The following is a 9,941-nucleotide window of genomic DNA, read 5'->3' on the forward strand; positions in this document are numbered from 1 at the left end:
AAAAAAAAAGAAAAGTATCACAAGAATGGAAGGGAAAAAAGAAAAGAATGGAAAAGCAAGTGTCTAATGTCCTCAATACTAACATGAAGCCAGTAGATGATCTAATACACCCCCACACAAGAGAAAAAATTCAATTCTAGTTGGGAGGAGGAAGGATGAGAAGGGAGGAGGGGGATGGGTGCTCTCCCATTGAATGGACACACTGTAAGGGTATATGGCACGACTTCCAGATGCTGGGCACAACTACGACAGGGACACTTCCAAACAAACACAAAATTCCTCTCCTGCCTGGGGCGAAAGTCAGCAAATATAGCCTGTCTCGTACCTCACATTAATCTGAAATTTTTTTAAAAATGAAGATTAAAATTTGAACCTAAAATAAAACCAAAGACATTTCAAATTAAAAAACCAAAACAAACCAAAACAGCTCAGTACTGGAGTTGACAGACCAAAGAATAAATTTTAGTCTCTGCGCCCCCTAAACTCCATTCTTCACGCTAAATTCACATATGTGGTAAGTTGTTTTACTTACATCTGTGATAATGGTTATTATAGATACCGATGTTATTGGTGTTACTATGTACTATTTCATTTAGGTCTCACAATAATTAAGAAGCATTTCACATTTTATACATGAGGAAAGCAAGGCTCAAAGTGGTGAAAGATCTACCTAGAGTCGAGAGTGATAGATTTACCAGAGGTCTGGAAGCCGCTGAGTCTGGGGGCTCATTTGCCTTAATTTCAACATGTACCGAGTTCCTAATGTTGAACCTTTATCTTCCCAATTGCAAGGTATCAGGGGCTTTCGAAGCCTCTCCATCCTGTAACGAGCTTTTGATTTTTGATAGAACATGATGGATTTGATGTACATGTTCACTCTTCTTTCCGTGTTGACTGTTTTGCTTTGTTGGAATCAAAAAAGAACGGTTTCCTTTTCCTACTGTCTGGGAGCTGCTGGGATGCTGAATTCAGCCAGCCTTCTTTACTGTCTAATGATGTGTATCAGTGTTGGATGATCCACTGGTTTCTAGGCTGACTTCTTTTTCTACACTAGTCTCTTCTCTGCTTCTTGTCTCACAGGACAGAATGTTCCATTTTAAGTAAAAAATAAGCATGTGCTCACTTCTGATCAAAGGAAGGATGCCCCTACTGCTAGTACCGTCTCAAAGACGTGTTTTAGTTATAACACGGGTTCTAGAGGAATCCTCCACCACCTCCATGCTCGTGGGGTTCTGAGGACCACAGTAGTGCAGCTTCTGCTCCTCGTTCTAAAAATAACAGGCGGCAAACGAAAGGAGCTTTGCAGGAAAGTGACAGCGCTGACTTTAAGGAGAGGAACAGGATCTCAGCAGTTATTTCAAAATAACTCTAAATCAAATATTTTTTAAATGAAAATATCTCTATTGTTCTTTTTGATTATAAAATGTATGCTCGCTCTTTCAAAAACTAATTCAGGCCACACAAAAATAAGAATGAAAATATAAAATTAAAAAAAAAATTTTTTACCACTCACTGAAAAACTTACTTGATGTTTTGGCAGCTGTTCCTTAACCACTGTTGGGTGTGCATCTCACCCCTCTATACAGCTTGGAATTTTAAGAAAAATCAGGTTCTATGATTGCGGTTGTTTTAAGTGTTGTTTATTTAATGTAGCATGAGGATGTTTCTATCTCAGTAACTTTAGATTATTATTTAGGATTTCATAAAATGAACGTACTACATGTTTTCAGCTAATATCTTTCTCATTTTATTTTTTTTTAGACAGAGTCTCACGTTGTCACCCTCTGTAGAGTGCAATGGCATCATAGCTCACAGCAATCTCATACTCTTGGGATAAAGTGATCCTCTGACCTCAGCCAACTAGCTGGGACTACCGGTGCCTGCCACAATGTCCAGCTATTTTTCTATTTTTAGTAGAGACAGGGTCTTGTTCTTGCTCAGGCTGATCTGAAACTCCTGATCTCAAGCAATCCACCTGCCTTGGCCTCCCAGAGTGCTGGGATCACAGGTGTGAGCCACCACACCTGGTCTCTTTCTCAGTTTTTAAATCAATGCTGTAGTGGACATCTTTGTACATGCAATTTTACATGTGTGTCTAGACAAATGTGTATGGTAGATTTCTATGAGTAGAAGCACTGGATCAAAAGACACACACATTTTAATACTTCTGATGTTTACTGCCAATGTATTATATACAGGAAGGCTCAGTCCGGGCTCTCTCAGCCTCGACACTATTGACATTTTGGGGCGATGACTCTTTGCTGGGAGGAAGAGGGGGGGACTAACCACACAGGGTATTTAGCAGGGTCCCCATTCTCTGCCCAGTGGATAACAGAAGCACCTACTCCCAGCTGCGACAACTAAGGTGTCTGAAGACACTTGCAAATATTCCTAGGAGACACCCCAACACCACCCTCTCCTCCCACCCCTGCCGCTGAGTCCCATTGGCAATGACTCTTCATTAATAGTATATGAGTGCTGACTTCCTCTACTCTTAAAAAATGAAATTCTATCGTTTTCTCCATCTTTGGCAAACTAAGAATTTCATTTAAAAGTAACTTTCTCCTTTATTATCTGCATAACTGTAGCTATTTACACCTTCTGGATAGGGGTGACAGAATAGTTTTGTAATTAATCATGGATTTATCAAGGTCCAGTTATCTGTTTCTGGGCTTTTGCTCTTATGTTGTGCCCCAAAGCACCGGCTAGCTGAGAAGGAAAGAGATTGAGATCACTCTGTCTGAAGGGGAAAGTCAGGGAATGGCTGAAGATGCATTCCTTTGCTGTGATATTGGCAGCAGCAGGACAGATTAATGCTGGGCTTTTAAATTAAACAGACCTGAATCTAAACTGTGGGGGTTCCATTTACTAGTTGTTTGATCATAGAAGACTTCTGATCTCTCCCCACTCCACCACCCCAGGAGTAAATGAGAAAATGCAAAGGAAATCCTTAGCACATGAGCTGCCAAACGGTACGTGTTCAGGAAATGTTATTACTCGGAATGCTGGTTTTATACACAAGCATTTGGAGAGAGTACCCTGCCCTTTTCCTTGGTACATCAAATAAGTGCATCTGTATTTCTGAAAGTATTTGAAAATATTTAGTATTTTTCCCCTATTTCAGGACCTTTGTTTTTAGGAATACAAAGACAAATGTTATTCCCAGGCACAGATGTTCTGAACTGGCAACATAGTATTAGTATCTAGTTTCATGGCCCTCTTTCCTTTGGAGCTGTTTATGGTATGTAATTTATTAAATCCATTTAAATGTCTTTTAGCACAGGAATACATATTTGGCAAAGCCTTTCTTCCTCCCTTCCTCTGTCCCCTCCTTCTTTCACCACCATTGGAGAATGTCAAAGATGTCGAACCAAAAAGTTTTTCCTTAAAGACAATATTCTTCACTTAAAAAGTTTCTATGCTAAACTTCTATGCTATCCTGGAAATATTCTACGTTAAAATGTAAACATGTTTCCTTTAAGGAAATAGGCTATGTTTGGCTTAAAAATATCTAAGGTACATTCATGGGTAAGGACTCTTGCAGAAATAAAATTTAGCATAAATTCTTACACAATAATTTATCTTATGTGTTTTTTCCTATTGGTTAGTTAGATTTGGAAAATAGAGAACTTCTCGTGGTCCTCCATTTGATGGTAAGAATATATGTAAACTTTTCCAGATTTTATATTTCTTTTTTTTTTAGAGACAGAGTCTCACTTTATCACCCTCAATAGAGTGCTGTGGCATCACACAGCTCACAGCAACCTCCAACTCCTGGGCTTAGGTGATTCTCTTGCCTCAGCCTCCCAAGTAGCTGGGACTACAGGCGCCCACCACAACACCCAGCTATTTTGTTGTTGCAGTTTGGCTGGGGTGGGTTTGAACCTACCACCCTTGATACATGGGGCTGGCACCCTACTCACTAAGCCACAGGCGCTGCCCCAGATTTTATATTTCAATCAAACCCAAGAAATCATGAAACAATTATTGCACATAGAACATTATGAAAGCCAAGTCATATTCAACAAAGTAGGATCTCTGTTCTCAGATTTTTACAACCTCATAGCCTGACTTTGTGTGTGTGTGCACGATTTTCTGTAAGAAATTTCCAACAGTAGATTAAACAGGATAGGAAAGACTTGGAAACCACTCTTCCCTTGTTGTAGCTGACTATTTTCAACCACTCCTCCTGACAAAAGGTGGTCTAACAAGCCATCTAGGAAAGCCATGGGTATATTTCTTTGTAAAAAAAAAAAATCCTAGGAGGATAATAAAATCTTGAAAGAGCATCTCCCGAAGAACGAGTTTTTCGAAGGCGTACAGGGATTAGTGAAGGGTACAGACCTCCTTGGCACTAGTGTTTATATCGCACAGCAAATAGCTGTCTCAGTTCTACATGACTTAAAGTCCTAAACTGTTAAGGGTGAAAACACATTTTCAACATTCTTTTCCAACTCCCACACATTAAAAAAAAGCACAAGGCCAAGACACATACACCCTGCTGGGAATCTGTCCCTTACGTGTGGGCACCGACTGCTTTGTCTGGAATTTGCTTATGTGTAGGAAGCATGAAGTATATTAGTTTTGGGAAACTTGACACCAGGAATGGACAGGTAGGGAGGAGCAGCCAAGTCAGCTTTTTAAAGAAGTTACTTTGTGGATGTTTAGGAAAGGTAAGGGGTTTGGGGAACTGAATTTCAAGCACTTAAAGTAAGCTGTTTGGTCCTGTTTGGTTTCTCTTAACTTCATGCCCAAGAAGTCCATAAGTAAGGTCGTAAATTTTTGAACAAAATAAGCACACAGGATTCTAAATTCCTTCGTGGAAGTCAGAGAAGGAGAATTCTGTGTTTTTTGTGTGTGTGTTTAAATCCTGTTGTGAGAGTAACCAATGTATTAATGAGATCAGAATGTCTGCGCTCCCATTTCTGATCTCTTGTGCCATCTTAAGGGAAGCTTTCTATGCTACACAGGCCTGTGTTTCTCTATGTGTCAAACAGAAGCACAAATGCCCATTTTGACTTGTGTTTGAGAAAATAGGACATACAATGAGAATGGAAGATTTGGGTCAACAGCATGAGAATTTATGCAGGGATTGTATGAACTGATTAAAAGTATATTCACAGGCAAGAAATAAAAAGAACAACAGGAAGGAAAATGTGAATTTTAGGTGTGAGAAAATTTGCATGATTCTTATTTCTTTTTAAAATCTTCACTGGGGCGGTGACTGTGGCTCAGTAAGTAGGGTGCCAGCTCCATATACTGAGGGTGGTGGGTTTGAACCTGGCCCTGGCCAAATTGCAACAAAAAAATAGCCAGGCATTGTGGTGGGCACCAGTAGTCCCAGCTACTTAGGAGACTGAGGCAGGAGAATTGCCAAAGCCCAAGTACTGGAGGTCGCTGTGAGTTATGATGACACAGCACTCTACTGAGGGTGACAAAGTGAGACTCTGCCTCTAAAATAATAATAATAATCATAAAGTTTAAAATCTTCACAGTAGATTTGTCTTCTGTTTGGGAGATGTAAATAATACCAGGAACTTCTACCTCCAACAAGGCTAAGTAACTTGTGTTAGGCTTATCCTTTCATAGGTAACAACTATGAATTCTGGGCTATATATAAAATTTAACCCCCTGAGGATGTTAAGAGTGACTAAAGGCAGGCAAATAGGGAAAGAAAGAAGTGAGGTTTGAAAGATAGTAACAGCATGGGGGGCGTTTCCCATTTTGAAGAGTTTTAACTGAAGGGCAAGCCCCAGTCTGTATCACGGGAGCAGGAGAAGTTCAGATCCAAATCTCTCGTCACATGGGCTCCAATGGCCAGAAGAAAGAGTCTGAGGTGATCGCAGCATCTGGAAAGAAGGAGAGAAGGATTTCGCAAAGGGAAAGCCTTACATTGTATATTTAAACTCTTCCCCAATCTCTGGCTGACCCTTGAACCACGTGCGCTCAGGGGAGAGCCCAAGTAGCTTAGCTAAAGCTAAAATCAAAACACGAGTCTCCTCCTCCCCAGACGTAGAGTCCAGAGTGTGAAGTTTGAATTCAGTCAAGTAATACCTGCTTAAGAAATAAAATGACCCTCCTTGGTGCCAGAAGGAGTTGTGCATATGTCCAGGAAGGAAATGAAGGATAAAGGAGAAAAAAAAAAAAAACATTTCTGTCCCACACTGTTTTGCTAGAATAAATAGTGCTTGCATATATTTTTTATTTCCAATTAATATAAGGGTACAAATGAGTGGGTTACATTGTTTTCATTTATTATTGCTTTGCCCTCAAGGAAGGTGTTTATGAAAAGTTTAAGGAATATCATGACGAAAGTATTTTGGAATAGGTGGAGGGGCAATGGAAAATAAGAGGAACCATAGAAGCTGCAACACACACCGAAAAAAGTGATGATGGAAAAGACAAAAAGAAACTTTACCCACAGAATTGTAAGATTTAGTGATGTGAAGAACCTGAGCTGTTCATTTTCTACAGCTTCCTCCTGACAGATGATGATCCTGGGGCCAGGGAGGTCCAAGGATCATCAGTAGCCCAGTGTGGGGTCTGAATACAAGAAAGAAGAAACATTGAATGCCTTTCAGTAATGCTCACTTTCTGCTCAGACCTCAGACGGGAAAGGGCACCATGGAAAACAGCTCTACGAAGACTAACTGCTAGAGAGGATGTGAACTAAAATAACGACTTAAGTCTCCCCCCAAGGGGTGGAATGACTGGACCAAGCAGACCTTCTAAAACTGAGTTGCTAACCATGAGAAAGGAAATCAGACTTGCCTCATCATGGCCTCCTGCCTTCTTAGAGATGGTCTCTGCGACTCATTAGCAGGTCTAAGGTTGTGCAAAACATACCTGCAAGGCCTCAATATACACAACAAACCCCCTGAGTCTGGGCACAGGTCCTGTAGTCTGTCTCTGAATGACAGACTCTTATCTTAACTCAGCATTCCTATTCACTGGTCCATTAGACAGGGTCTAACTCTTTCAGTCAATTGTCAACTGAAGAATCTTTAAAGCCACCTTATAACCTGTGGGCCCCTGTTTTGAGATGTCTCATATTTTTGAGCCAAACCAATATATGCCATCCTTGTATTGGTTTATGACTTTTCCTATAATTTCTGTCCCCCTACAATGTATAAAATCAAACTGTAACCCTACCACAGTGAGTCCACTTGCTCCCAAGTTTTCTTGGATGTGGTTCCAGGTCATAGTCCTTAAATGTGACTCAGAATAAACTTCTTTAAGGTATTTTACAGAGGGAGGCTCTTTTTTTTCCCCACTGACAAGAGCAAGGAGTACTTTTTTCTGTTTTTTGTCTTTTTTTTTGTTTGTTTGTTTCAGGTTAATTTGAGGGTACCAAGAATTTGGTACAATGTTTGCATTTGTTAGGTAGAGTCCCTCCTACAATCATGTCCTGCCCCCAAGAGCTGTGCCATACACCTTAACATTGTGCCCATTAAGTGGGGGCACCTCCATCCCCCTCCTGCCTCCCCTCTCTCCACTTTCTCCTTCTCCCACCCTCTATGTTGAATTGACTCGAGTTTTTCTCTTATGTGATCATGTATTAGATCATCTACTGGCTTTGTATTAGTATTGAGTACATAAGATTCTTGCTTCTCCATTCTCATGATACTTTACTAAGAAGAATATGTTTCAACTCCATTCAGGTTAATACAAAAGATGTAAAGTCTCCATCTTTTGTAATGGCTGAATAGTATTCCATGGTATACATATACCAAAGCTTGTTAATCTATTCCTGGGTTGGTGGGCATTTCGTTTTTTGGCGATTATACTTTGAGCTGCAATAAACAATATAGTACAAATATCCTTATGATAAAATGATTTTTTTTCTTTTGGGCAGATGCCTAGAAGTGGGATTGCAGGATCAAACAGGAGGTCTAATTTGAGTTATTCGAGAATTCTCCATACTTCCTTCCAGAAAGATTGTATTGGTTTGTATTAACAGTGTAAATGTGTTACAGTTAAGCATCCATACCACTTCAATTTCTCATTCTGAAGCATTGTCTTCTGTAAAAGAGAAGAAAGAAATAAAAACAAAAACCTCAGAAAGTTGTGCATAGAGCTTGTAATCCCACCTCTGGATAAAGGAGCTCAAATCAGGATCTCAGAGAAATACTTGCACTCCATGTTCATTGCAGTGTTATGCACGATAGCCAAGTTGTGGAAGTTACCTGAATGTCAACGGTAGATGAATAGATTAAAAAGTGTTGGAGTAACTGTGTGTGTGTGTGTGTATGTGTATCTCCAATGGGATATTATTAATCCTCAGAGAGAAGGATATCCTGCCAATTGTGTGAATGAACATGGAGGGCATTATGCTAAGTGAAACAAATCTGCACAGAAGGACAAATTCTGCAGGATACACCTAAAATTGTCAGACTTACAGAAGCAGGGCCTGGAACAGTGGCTGCTAAGAAGAACAGGGGAGGGGGAAACAGGGAAATATTAATCAAAGGGTATAATGTTTTCGTTATAAAAAATAAAATAAGTCCTAGACATCTATTGTGCAGCATTGGGCTTATAACTAACAATCTTATCTTGTATACTTAGGAATTTGCTGAAAGGATGCAGCTCATGCTGTGTGCTTTTATCGCTATTAAAAAATAATAAAATGATAAAGCAGGAGGAAACTTTTGGAGGTGGTGATAGGTTTTTGGTGTAGATTGTAGTGATGGTCCCATGGATCTATACTTCTCTCAAAATGTAGCGAGTTGTACATTACTTATGTACCATTTTTGTATGTCAAAAAGTTTAAGTGAATGAAAAAGAAATTTAAATAATTTGGGGGAAAACCCAATGCCAGTGAGATGAAATAATCAATAGAACAGGACATTTAATGGAACAAAGATAATTTTGAGAGCTCACTCAGCAGTTAGAGATACTAGATGTTAATGATATTTAGAATGGGAAAGGAGTCCCTGGCCATGGCGTATACGAAAGTGAAAAGCAGAAAAGAGCAGAGAATCTGCTGAGATTTCAAGAAGGGAATGTGGATATTAAGAGAAGTCCTAGAAGTCAGACTTCTAAGAGTATACTGCCCTTTGACCTTTCCGCTTCCTTTCTCTCTTTCAAGTCACTTGTTTGCCCTCAGACACTTGTCCATCCCCTTCCTTTCCCATTCTCATAACATAATGTAAACTTGTAAGCATTTTGAGGTTATAGACAGAAAGGAGAGAATCAGATACATTTACCCAAGCTGAAGTGGTTGGAAACGATTTGTTGATTTAGAAGCAAAGATCACTGGATTCAATGGGAAGATACATCATTGAATCCTTAAGAAGTGGAAGCATTCTTGAATAGATGAGCTCACTTCTGAATTTTATAAGGAACTTTCAGATCTTTAAACGAGCTCTCGGCTGAGAAATATATTCAAGTTTATGAAAAAGGACATACTGGTTTGCAGCAAGAGAAGGATAAACACGCTGAGCAATACTGAGCACCCAATATGAAATATTTGTGGGAATATTATTATAAAGTCTCACAGCAGTAGGTGGCAGGATGATGCATGAGGCCCAGGCAGCAATGAAAGGAAGATTGCGTGCTGCTTACATACTTCACGAGGAGCAGCCAAAGAGCTGCGAGAAGGAAGATGGCCAGATCACCCAGGGAGCATGGATCAAGACCAGACCAAGTCTCCTGCAGAAGACAAGGAAGCTTGTGTTGCAGGCGTCAGAGAACTGGGTGGGCAGGACTCACGACTGTGTACTTCCCAGTGCTTCCAAAGGGTATAGACAGAGTGAGCTCCAATGGCTTGAAATCACAAACTTTGTCCACTTTTTCTTTCTTTCTTTCTTTCTTTCTTTCTTTCTTTCTTTCTTTCTTTCTTTCTTTCTTTCTTTCTTTCCTTTCTTTCTTTCTTTCTTTCTTTCTTTCTTTCTTTCTTTCTTTCTTTCTTTCTTTCTTTCTTTCTTTCTTTCTTTCTTTCT

This window comes from Otolemur garnettii, unplaced genomic scaffold (assembly GCF_000181295.1).
Source record: "Otolemur garnettii isolate 467f Iridium unplaced genomic scaffold, OtoGar3 scaffold00018, whole genome shotgun sequence".
Classification (NCBI taxonomy): Eukaryota; Metazoa; Chordata; class Mammalia; order Primates; family Galagidae; genus Otolemur; species Otolemur garnettii.